Below are 12,001 nucleotides of genomic sequence, written 5' to 3' on the forward strand. Positions count from 1 at the left end.
CAGCCAATGTTTGACTCCTGTCTCCACTGACATAGGCAGTTTTCCTGATAAACAGACAAAAGTAGATGTGATTTAAAGATCATTGACTGCCCGCATATACCATTGACCTCATATAAGATTTGTATTGTGGACACGACATTAGATTGGAAGTCAGTACTAAGTTGTCTTGGCCACCTTGCATTCCATGCATACTAATGATTTCTCAGTGCTGATGTGAATTTTCTCAGGTATATGCACTTGTCACTTCAAAAATGCACTACATCATCTTCCCTTGTGAGGAGGTGGATTGGTGACTTGTGCCCAAGGCACAAGTCTTCTCTTTTCCACACAAAAGTAGAAGGAAGACTGGATACCAAGGCAATAAGCCTATCCTCTCTGAAAACTAGTAGATAGGATAACTTAATCCACAAGGCAAGTCTGTCCTCATGTAATCTGAGTCTTATCTTGACACTTAAGACCTTGTCTCCTACATGCATTTCCTATTGGGATCCAGTGTGCTGTTTTTGGTTGCAGTAACAATTCTTACCTCTATTTGCAGAAAGTAGATTTGAGAAATTATCCCAGAGTTCCAAACCTGTTCACTGTGAACAAATGTTGCCTGAAGTCCTTGTCTCAAAGCAAAATCCTTCTTAGGGGAAAAAAAATAAAATGGAGACTGTAGAAATCCTTACCAAACCTGGACCTCTTAAAAGAACATAGTTAAAGCTCAGGCCCACAAGGTCAAAACCATCTAATTGGGAACAATGTCCAGTTGCAAGGACTCGGCCGACAAACATCCAGCCTGGCCATTTTTAGCTGAAAATCTTGTGGGCACCTTGGCCAATAGAACCAAGCTGTCATCTCTTAGGATGAGAAATAGCAGAGGTATCTGTGCACACCTCCAAGAATGTATTCCCTTGAAAGCATTTAAAATAGGAATTGGGCTGATTGCACCATCCCCATGTCATCCTAACAGTACATTCAGAAAAACCTGGTCTCACGTCACCTATTTTTGTTTTAGACAATTATTGAATGGTGACCATATCTTGCAGCACCAAGCCTTTCTTCTGGAAAGCGAAAGTAGTGTGGGCACTAAGAAACCTGGCCAAATCCTAGACTGTTCTTTCAAACATTTGATTGGGGATCTTGGAATCATAAACCAAGTATTGCTCCTATTTCTAGGAAGTAGAATGGAGACCTTGACCCCCAGAATCTAGCCTAACTTTACATAATGAATCTTTAGGTAGAGAACTTGGCAAACGGTCACAGATATTCTTGGTAGGAAAAGAAAAGTTGTTGAAAGTCCATGGCCTAGGAGGCAGTCCTCTGCTGGAACTGGGATAAGTTGGGTGGACGTTTGAAAAGACAACACCACGCCAACCTCATATATAAGGTAAACTCATTTTCAGTACGATTCATGCTCTGAAGCCTGGTTCATTCCAAGAAGTGCAAACGTTTGGCTACACCAACAAGACTGAACACTTGGTAGATACCAGATTAGTTCTGAGTATTTTTGATACCCATGTGAATTGAACCAGGTGTTTACTTGATCTCCGTGAGATTCCCTAGAGATTTCTAAGTGATTTTTCAGGTGATTTCCATTTCATTACTCTTCCCCTATTTTCAAACAAGTCTTTTCAATACTTGTCTTATAAACTCTTATTTTCAATATTCAGCATCGAGTCATTGGTCTTTAAGGAAATCCCTGTCGATAACTGTGGTTGAAGTTCCGCAAAAAATAATAGTACGGGAGTCCCATGTGAAGCCGTTCCAAGTGATACTCACAATGACTCAGCATTTTTGCTATACTACAGCCAAATAGTGCTTACAGTTTACACCGCTCTAAAGTATCTTCATCAAGCAGACTCAGCCTCCAAATATCATATCAATGCAGTTAATGTTTGACAGCAGCTTCTACTGCCTTCAAGCAGGTTGCCTGACCATGGATGAAACCTAAGGCCAGTTACCTAACAACAATTGTCTGTTAACCTGTGCTGACATCCTCATGTGAACCTTCTCATGCAGACATGATGTTTCAATTGAAGTGCTGTTAGGCAGTAATGTTACACAGACACTATCATTTTCCCAGTGGTTATCTAAATTTTACCAAGGTTTGGAGAAGGGTAACTCAAAAGTGAGCGTCACACCATCAACTCAATATCATGTGACTGTCTATGATGCCCTAAGGCCTGTCTCTTGACGGTCATGTGAATCCCGCAGGGAAGACTCGTGAGTATCGTGAGATTCCCTAATTCTTGTTACAAGATTTCCAGATGACTTCCACCTCACTTTCTCCTACTAGGCTACAATCAGCCCCTTCAGAAGACGTTGATTGAACAGTTGTTGGAACAGCCTCAATGTCAATATCACAGATTTTGTTCCTTGGTTGTTAAGCTTGTTTATCTCTCAGAATTTGTGGTCCGAGGTTTGGTATACAGAAATTCTGAGGCGGTCGTTTCTTCTGCCATCAAGTTGTATCCTCACAATGACCCAGCATTTTTCCTACACTATATAAAAAAAAATATCGGCGATTGTTTCCATCACTATCCAGTCGCTGCCTCACAGCACACTCAGGCTCAATAATCAATGCCGCTGATGTGTGAATGTTGCCTCCATGAACATAAGGCAGTTTTCCTGACAAATAGACGAAATTAGAGGTGAATTAAAGGTCATCGCCTGCGCGCATATACCATTGACTTCAAATTACGTTTGTAATGTGGACACAACATTCAATTGGAGGTAAGTATGAAGTCTGTCTCAGCTACCTTTTTTCACGCATACTAAAGATTTCTCATTGTTGATGTTAATTTTCTCAGTTATGCACTTGTCACTTTAAAGAAAGAACTACGTTGTCTTCTCTTGTGAGGATGGGGATTTGTGACATGGGCCCAAGGCACAAGACCTAACAAAAAGTAGAAGAGAGACTGTGAATCAAGGCACTAAGCCTGTCCTATTGAATACTAGTAGATAGGATAATTTAAACCACAAGGTAAGTCAGTCCTCAGATAATGTGGGTCTCATCTTGAAACCTAGGACCTTGTCTCCTCTTTGTATTTTCTATTGGGCTCAAGTGTGCTGTCCGTGGTTGGAGTTACAATCCCTACCTCTAGTACCAAAAAGTAGATTTGAGAAATTAGCCCAGAGCATTTCTTAGGACTTTCTCCGACATAGATTGAAAGGGTGGCATAAGCCCACAGTTCCAAGCCTGTTTTCTGTGAAGAAATGTTGCCTGAGGTCCTTGTCTCCAAACTTTCTTAATGGAAGAAAAAATAAAATGGAGACCGTGGAAATCTTAACCAAGCCTGATCCTCTTTAAAGGACATAGTTAAAGACCAGTCCCACAATGTCAAGATCATCCAACTGGTAACAATATCCAGTCTAAAGACATAAGTCCACAAACATCCAGCCTGGCCCCTGCTGCCTGAAACTATTTTGGACACCTTGACCTATAGAATTAAGCTGTTATGTCCTAGAAGAAGGAAGAATGGAGGACTCAGTCCACGGCTCCAAGAGTGTACTCCCTTTAAAGTATTTACAATAGAAATTGGGCCGAAGCCACCAACCTGTGTCATCATAACAGTACACTAAGCACGAACTATTTCCACGTCATCAATTTTCCTTTTAGACAGTTATTGAAAGGTGACCAAACGTTACAGCACCAAGCATTTCCACTGGTAATAGAACATAGTTTGGGCATAAAGAAACTTGGACAAAACTTGAACTGCTTTGTAAGTTACTCGATTAAAGAGCCTGGAAGCAAGACCAAGCATTGCTTTTATTTCCAGGAAATAGAGTAGAGACTTGGCACACAGAATCTAGCCTAACTTTACTTAACAAATCTTTAGATAGAGGACATGACACCCGGTCACAAGACCTTCTTGGTAGAAAAAGATGTCAATGGAAGTCCAAGGCCCAGGACCCAGTCATCTGCCAGAAGTAGGGTGAGTTCTATGGACCCTTGAATATATAACACCACGCCAGAATCATTTACAGAGTATGCTCGGGTGCAAAACATTTCACAAACTTTAGCTTGATTCATTCTAAGAGGTAAGGTGAAAATTTACAGCAACAGCAATAAGACTAGTCACTTGGAAGACACCGAATTCCTGCAGGATTTTCCTTGATCCCCATTTAAATCACTCCAGGCATCACTTGACCGACATATAATACTCTGATGATTACTACATGATTTTCAGGTGACTTCAACCTTATTGCTCTTCCCCTATTTGCAAATATGTGTTTTACAAACACTTCTCATAAACTCTTATCTTCAATATTTCAGCATTGAATTATTGGCCTTTAAGCAATTTCTTCTTGAGAATAGTAGCCTGAGGTTCACTTTCAAGAATAGCATGGATCTCTCACTAGAACCATTAAGTGTTATGCTCACAATGACTCAGCATTTCTGCTACAATACAGTATAATGGCCCTTAGAGTTTCCACCAGTCGAAGGTAGCTTCGCCATTCAGGCTCAACGCAGGTAACGTGTGACTGTTGCTCCCACTGTATACAAGCAAATTGCCTGACTTGAGATGAACCTCAGGGTAGTTACCTAATGTCAAGTGTGTGTCAGCACTTGCCGCCATCCTTAAGCAAGTCTTTTCATGTAGACATGAGCTTTTCATTAAAGGGCTACTAGGTGGCTGTGTTACAGAGGTAATCTTATTTTCTCAGTGCTTATGTGAATTTTACCAAGGAATGCAGGAAAGTAACACAAAAATGAGTGCCATAATATCACCCCAATTTCATGTGATTTTCATGTATTGTCCTCAGGGCAGTCAATTCCATGTCACGTGAATCACATGAGAAATCCTTGTGAGTATTGCGAGATTCCTTAATTCTTAGTACTAGGTTTCCAGGTGACTTCCACCTCATTACTTCTGCTAGGTTAATACAAGCCTTTTCAGAACACGTTAAAGAAATTGCCTCAATGTCAGTATCTCCGCTTTCTTTTTTTCATATTGGTTAAGCCAGTCTCTCGCAGATTTTAGTCCATGTTTTGATATAGACAAATTCTTCAGCAGCCGTTCTTTCTGCAATTAAGAGGTATCCTCATAATGACTCAGCATTTTTTTAAAAAATAAACCAATATGGCAGCTATGGTTTCTACTGCTATCCATTCTCTTCTTCAAAGCACACTCAGGCTCAATTATGAATGCAGCCAATGTGCAACTTCTGCCTCCACTGACATAGGCAGTTGTCCTGACAAAGAAACAAAAGTAGAGGCAAATTAAAGATCATTGACTGCCCTCATATACCATTGGTCTCACATAAGATTTAGAATGTGGACATGACATTCGATTGGAGGTAAGTATGAAGTCTATCTTGGCTACCTTCTGTTCCACGCATACTAATGATTTCTCACTGTTGATGTGAATTTTCTTAGTGATATGCACTTGCCACTTCAAAGAAAGTACTATATTATCTTCCCTTGTGAGGATGTGGATTAATGACATGGGCCCAAGGCACTAGGCTTGTCTTTTCCTAACAAATGTAGAAAGGAGACTGGGAACCAAGGGACTAAACCTATCCTCTCTGAAAAGAAGTAGAGAAGATAACTTAAACCAAAGATCAAGACTGTCTTTATGCAATTTGGGTCTTATATCAAAACCTAGGACCTTGTCTCCTGCCTGCATTTTCTATTGGAATCTAGTGTGCTATCCTTGGTTGCACTTACAATCCCTACCTCTTTTTCAAGAAATTAGATTTGAGAAATTAACTCAGAGCATTTCTTTTGACTTTTTCCAACATTGACTGAAAAGGTGGTGTAAGCCCACAGTTCCAAGCCTGTTCTCTGTGAAAAAATGTTGCCTGAAGTCCTTGCCTCAACCAAAAGCGTTCTTTAGGAAAGAAATTATAAAATGGAAACTGTGGGAAAATAAACTAAGCCTGGACCTCCTAAAAGAACATAGTTAGAGCCCAGACCCACAAAACCAAGACCATCCAATCGATAAAAATGTCCAGTCTCAAGACCTAGGCCCACAAACATCCATCCTGGCCCTTTTTAAGTAAAACTCTTGTGGACATCCGGGCCTAAATAACCAAGCTGTTATCTCCTAGGAGGAGGAAGAATGGAGGATGCCATGAACACCTCCACGACTCTCCTGAAATCATTTACGATAGAAATTGGACCAATGGCACCAACCCTGTGTCATCTAAACAGTACATTGAGCTCAACCTGGTCCCACATCGCCAATTTTTCTTTTAGGCAATTATTGAAAGGTGACCATATCTTGCAGGACCAAATCTTTCTTCTGGTAAGATATGTAGTGTGGGCACTAAGTAACCTTGCCACATTCTGGACTGTCCATTAAATAACTTGTTTGGGGAGCTTAGAATTACAATTATGTATTGTTCCTATTTCTAGGAAGTAGAGTGCTGCCTTGGCAGACAGAATCCAGCCTAACTTTACATAACGGACCCTTAGGTAGAGGACTTGGCAAATGGTCACAAGACATTCTTGGTAGGAAAAGAAAAGTCCATGGCCTAAGGCAGTCCTCTGCTGGAACTGGGGTAAGTTGGGTAGTCGTTTGAAAACACACAATACCACGCCAAGCTCGTATATAAGTAAACTTGTATGTAATACCATGCATGCTCTGAAGCCTGGTTCATTCTACGAAGTAAAGTGAAAACCTACGGCCACAGCAACAAGACTGTTCACTTCGATACCAGATTAGTGCAGGATAATCCTTGATTCTCATGTTTACTTGATTTCCACATGATTCCCTAGAGATTTCTAAGTGTATTTCAGGTGATTTCCAGCTTGTTCCTCTTCTATTTTCAAACAAGTGTTTCCAAAACTTGTCTCATAAACTCTTATTTTCTGTAGTTAGCATTGAGTCATTGGCCGTTAAGCAATTCCCTGTTGACAGTAGTGACCAAAGGTCCGCATAAAAGAGTAGTGTGGGAGTCCCGCATGAAGCCATTCAGAGTTATGACTCAGCATTTTTGCCTTAACAAAGGAAAATGATGCTTACAGTTTACACCGCTCCCAAGTAGATTCCTCAAGGAGAATCAGCTTCCAAATATCAACGCTTTAGTGTTCGACAGCAGCTTCCATTGCGTTCAAGCAGGTTTCCTGACCAAAGGTGAAACCTAAGGTGAGTTATCTATCAATAATTGTCTGTTACCCTATGCCCCTGTCCTCAAGCGAACCTTCTGCTGCAGACATGTGCTTTCGATTGAAGGGCCATTAGGTGGCTATGTTACATAGACACTACCATTTTATCAGTGATTATGTAAATTTTACCGAAGAATAAAGAAGGGTAACTCAAAAGTGAGCGCCACACCATCAACCCAATATAACATGACTCCCTGCGATGCCCTCAGGCAGGTCTCTTGACGGTCAGATGAATCCTGCAGAGAAGCCTCTTGAGTATTGCGAGAGTCCCTAATTCTTGTTATGAGATTTCCAGGAGACTTCCACATCAATTTCCTCTACTAGGCTAAAATAAGTCTCTTAGAATATGTTGATGGAATAGCCTCAATGTCAATATCTCAGATTTCTTTCCTTGATGGTTAAGCCCATCTCTCTGAGAATTTGTAGTCTGTGGTTTGGTATAGAGAAATTCTGAGGCAGCTGTTCGACCTGCGATCAGTGGTATCCTCACAATGACTGAGCATTTTTCCTACAATACAGAAAATTGACGGCTATTGTTTTCACTACTACCCAGTCATGGCCTCACAGTAAACTCAGGCTCAATGATCAAAGCCACCAATGTGCGACTGTTGCCTCCATGAACAGAAGGCAGTTTTCCTGACAAACGGATAAAACTAGAGGCAAATTAAAGATCACTGACTGCCTGCATATATTGTTGACTTTAAATTAGATTTGTAATGTGGACATGACATTTGATTAGGGGACAATTAGGAGGCAGTCTCGGCCCCCTTCTGTACCTCAGAGACTAATGACTTCTCAATGTTGATGTGAATTTTCTCAGTGATAGACACCTTTCACTACAAAGGGAGCACTACATCATCCTCCCTTGTGAGGATATGGATTGGTGACAGAGGCCCAAGGCACAGGGCCTGTCTTTGCCTAACAAAAAGTAGAAGGGAAAATGGGACCCAAAGCACTAAGTCCGTTTACTCTGAAAACTAGTAGATAGAAAAACCTAATCCAAAGGGTAAGCCTATTGTCATGTAATTTGAGTCTTATCTAGAAACTAAAACCTTTTTTTCTGGCCTCTATTTCTTATTAGGAACCAGGATACTGACCTCGGTTTTGTGATAACAATCCCTTCCCCTATTTCCAGAAAGTAAATCTGAGAAATTAGCACACAGCATTTCTTTCAACTTTCTCTAACATAGACTGAAATGCTGGTGAAAGCCCAGGTTCCAAGCTAGATTTCTTTGAACAAATGTTGCCTGGAGCCCTGGCTCAAAGCAAAAGCCTTTATGTAAGTAAATATAAAATGGAGACTGGAAATCTGAACCAAGCTTTGACCACCTAAAAGGAAGCAGTTAAAATCAGGGCCGCAACATCAAATCATCCAGATGGTAACAATATCCAGTCTGAAGAACTAGGTCCACAAACATGCAGCCTGGCCCCTGCTACCTGAAACTACTGTGGACAAATTGGCTTGCAGAATCAAGCTGTCATCTCCCTGAAGGAGGAAGAATGGAAGACTCTGTGCACAGTTCCAAGATTGTCCTCCCTTGAAAGTATTTACAATAGAAACTGGGTCAATGACACCGACAAATGTCATCATTATGGTACATTCAGCACAAACTCGTACCACGTCACCAATTTTTCTTTGATACGATTATTGAAAGGTGATCATACTTTATAGCACCAAGCCTTTCCCCTGGTAATACAACATAGTTTAGGCACTAAGAAACCTGGATCAAAACCTGAACTGTCTTGTAAGTTAATCGATTGGAGAGCTTGGAAGCATGGCCAAGCATTGCTTTTATTTCCAGAAAGCATATTGGAGACCTTGGCACACAGAATCTAGCCTAAAATACTGAATGGATCTTTAGATAGAGGAAGTGACACACAGTCACAATACCTTCTTGGTAGAAAACATGTCTATGGAAGTCCGTGGCCCAGGACCTCAGAGCAGTTATCTAATGACAAATGTGTCTTAGCCTCTGTCACTGGTAACTAAAAATGAGCACCACACCATCAACTTAATTTTACATGTTTTTCGTGTTTGTCCCTCTGGCTAGTCTCTTCCTGGTCAGGTGAATCCCATGGAAAAGCCTTGTGAATATCACGAGATTTCCTAAGCTCGGTACAAGATTTTCAGGCGCCTTCCACCTCATTACCTCTACTAGGATAATACAAGCCTTTCAGAACATGTTGAAGAAATTGCCTCAATGTCAGTGTCTTAGCTTGTTTTCCATATTGGTAAGCCAGTCTCTCGCAGATTTTTAGTCTGCGTTTTGATATAGAGAAATTATTAAGTGGCTGTTCTTTTTGCAATGAAGAGGTAACCTCACAATGACTCAGCATTTTCCTACAATAAAGCAATATGGCAGTGACGTTTTCAACTACTATCCATTTGCTTCCTCACAGCACACTCAGACCCAAATATAATGAAGCAATGTGTGACTTATGCTCTACTGACATAGGCAGTTTTCCTGACAAACAGACAAAAACTATGGCAAATTAAAGATTATTAACTGCCTGCATATATGGTTGACCTCACATATGGTTTAGAATGTAGACATGACATTTGATTGGAGGTCAGTAGGAAGTCTGTCTCGTCCACATTCTGTTCCATGCATATTAATGATATCTCAGTGTTGATGTGAATTTTCTCAATGATATGCACTCATCACTTCAAAGAAAGCACTACATCATCTTCCCTTGTGAGGATGTGGATTGGTGACATGGGCCAGAGTCACAAGGCCTGTCTTTTCCTACAAAAAGTAGAGGGGTACTGGGAACCAAGGTACTAAGCCGATGCCCTCTGAAAATGAGTAGATAGGATAACTTAAACCACAGGGCATGTCAGTCCCCCTGGAATTTGAGTTTTATCTCAAAACCTAGGACCTTGTCTCCTGCCTGCATTTCCTATTTGGATCAAGGGTGCTGTCCTTAGTTGCAGTTACAATCCTTTCCTCTATTTAAAGACAGTAGATTTGAGAGATTAGCCTGGAGCATATTTTACAACTTTCTCTGACATAGACTGAAAGAGTGGTGTAAATCCACCGTTCCAAGCCTGTTCTCTGTGAACAAATGTTGCCTGTAGTCCTTGTCTCAAAGCAAAAGCCTTCTTTAGGGAAGAAAAAATAAAACAGAGACTGTGGAAACCTGAACCAAGCCTGGACTTCCTTAAAGAACATAGTTAAAGCCCAGGCTCACAATGTCAAGACCATCCAATTGGTAACAAGGTCCAGTCTCAAGATCTAGGCCCACAAACATCCAGTCCAGCCCTTGTTACCTGAAACTCTTGTACACACCTGGGCCTATAGAACCAAGTTGTAATCTTTTAGGAGAAGGAAGAAATGAGGATTCAGTGCAAGCTTCCAAAACTATACTTTCTTTAATGCATTTACGATAGAAATTGGGCTGATGGCACCAACACTGTGTCATCATAACAGCACATTCAGAAAAATCTGGTCTCACGTCACCAATTTTCTTTTTAGATAATTATTGAAAGGTGAGCATAACTTGCAACACCAAGCCTTTCTTCTGGTAAGAGAAGGTAGTGGAAGCACTAAGAAACCTGGCCAAAGCCTGGACTGTTTTTTAAAATACTTGACTGTGGAACTTGGAATCACAACCAAGTGTTGCTCCAGTTAAACAAGTAGACTGGAGACCTTGGAACACAGATTTTAGCCTAACTTTACCTAACAGATCTTTAGATAGAGGACGTGGCACACGGTACAAGACCTTCTTGGTTGGAAAAAATGTTGATGGAGGTCCATGGTCCAGGACTGCGTCATCTGCTGGAACTAGGGTAAGTAGTGTGGACATTTAAATACACAATACCATGTTGGTCTCATTTACAGGGTACGCTCAAGTGCAAAACATTTCACAAACTGAAGTTTGATTCATTTTAACAGGTAAGGTGAAAACCTATAGCCATAGCAACTAGAATCGTCACCTGGTAGACACCAAATTCCTGCAGGGTCTTCCTTGATCCCCATGTGAATCACTCCAGGTATTCACTTGACTCCATAGAATTCCCTAGTGAATACTACGTGATTTTCAGGTGACATCCACCTTATTCCTCTTCTTCTATCCTCAAACAAGTGAATTCAATACTCGTCCCATAAATTCTTATTTTCAATATTTCAGCATTGAGTCATTGGCCTTTAAGCAATTTCTTATCAGTCGTATCCTAAGGTTCACCTTCAAGAATAGAGTGGACTCCCACCAGAACCATCATGAATTTCAACGCAGTTAATGTGTGACCACTGCCCCCTGTGTACAAGCAGGTTGCCTGACCAGAGATGAAACCTTAGGGCAGTTACCTAATGACAAGTGTGTGTTAACCTATGCTGCTGTCCTCAAGAAAGTCTTCTCATGCAGATATGACTCCGATTGAAGGGCTGTTAGGTGGCTATGTTACACAGGTAATCTTATTTTCTCTGTGTTTATGTGAATTTTACCAAGGAATGTAGAAGGGTAACACAAAAGTGAGCGTCACACCATCACCCCAATTTTATGTGATATTCGTGTGTTGCCCACAGGCCAGTCTTTTCCTGGTCACGAGAATCCCGCGGGAAAGCCTCGTGAGTATCGCGAGTTCCCTAATTCTTGGTACGAAATTTCAAGGCAACTTCCAACTCACTTTACTCTGATAGGCTAAAATAAGCTTCTTCAGAAAACTTTGATGGAACAGCCTCAATTTCAATATCTCAGTTTTCTTTCTTTCGTGGTTAAGCCAGTTTCTGAATATTTAGTCTGAGATTGGTATAGAGAAATTCTGAGGCAGCCGTTCTTTCCACCATGAAGTGGTGTCCTCATAATGACTCAGCATTTTTCCTACTATACAGAAAAATTGCAGCAAATGTTTCTACCACTATCCAGTCGCTGCCTCACAGCACACTCAGGCTCAATGATCAA

Source organism: Pteropus medius, unplaced genomic scaffold, assembly GCF_902729225.1.
Source record: "Pteropus medius unplaced genomic scaffold, Ma_sr-lr_union100, whole genome shotgun sequence".
Classification (NCBI taxonomy): domain Eukaryota; kingdom Metazoa; phylum Chordata; class Mammalia; order Chiroptera; family Pteropodidae; genus Pteropus; species Pteropus medius.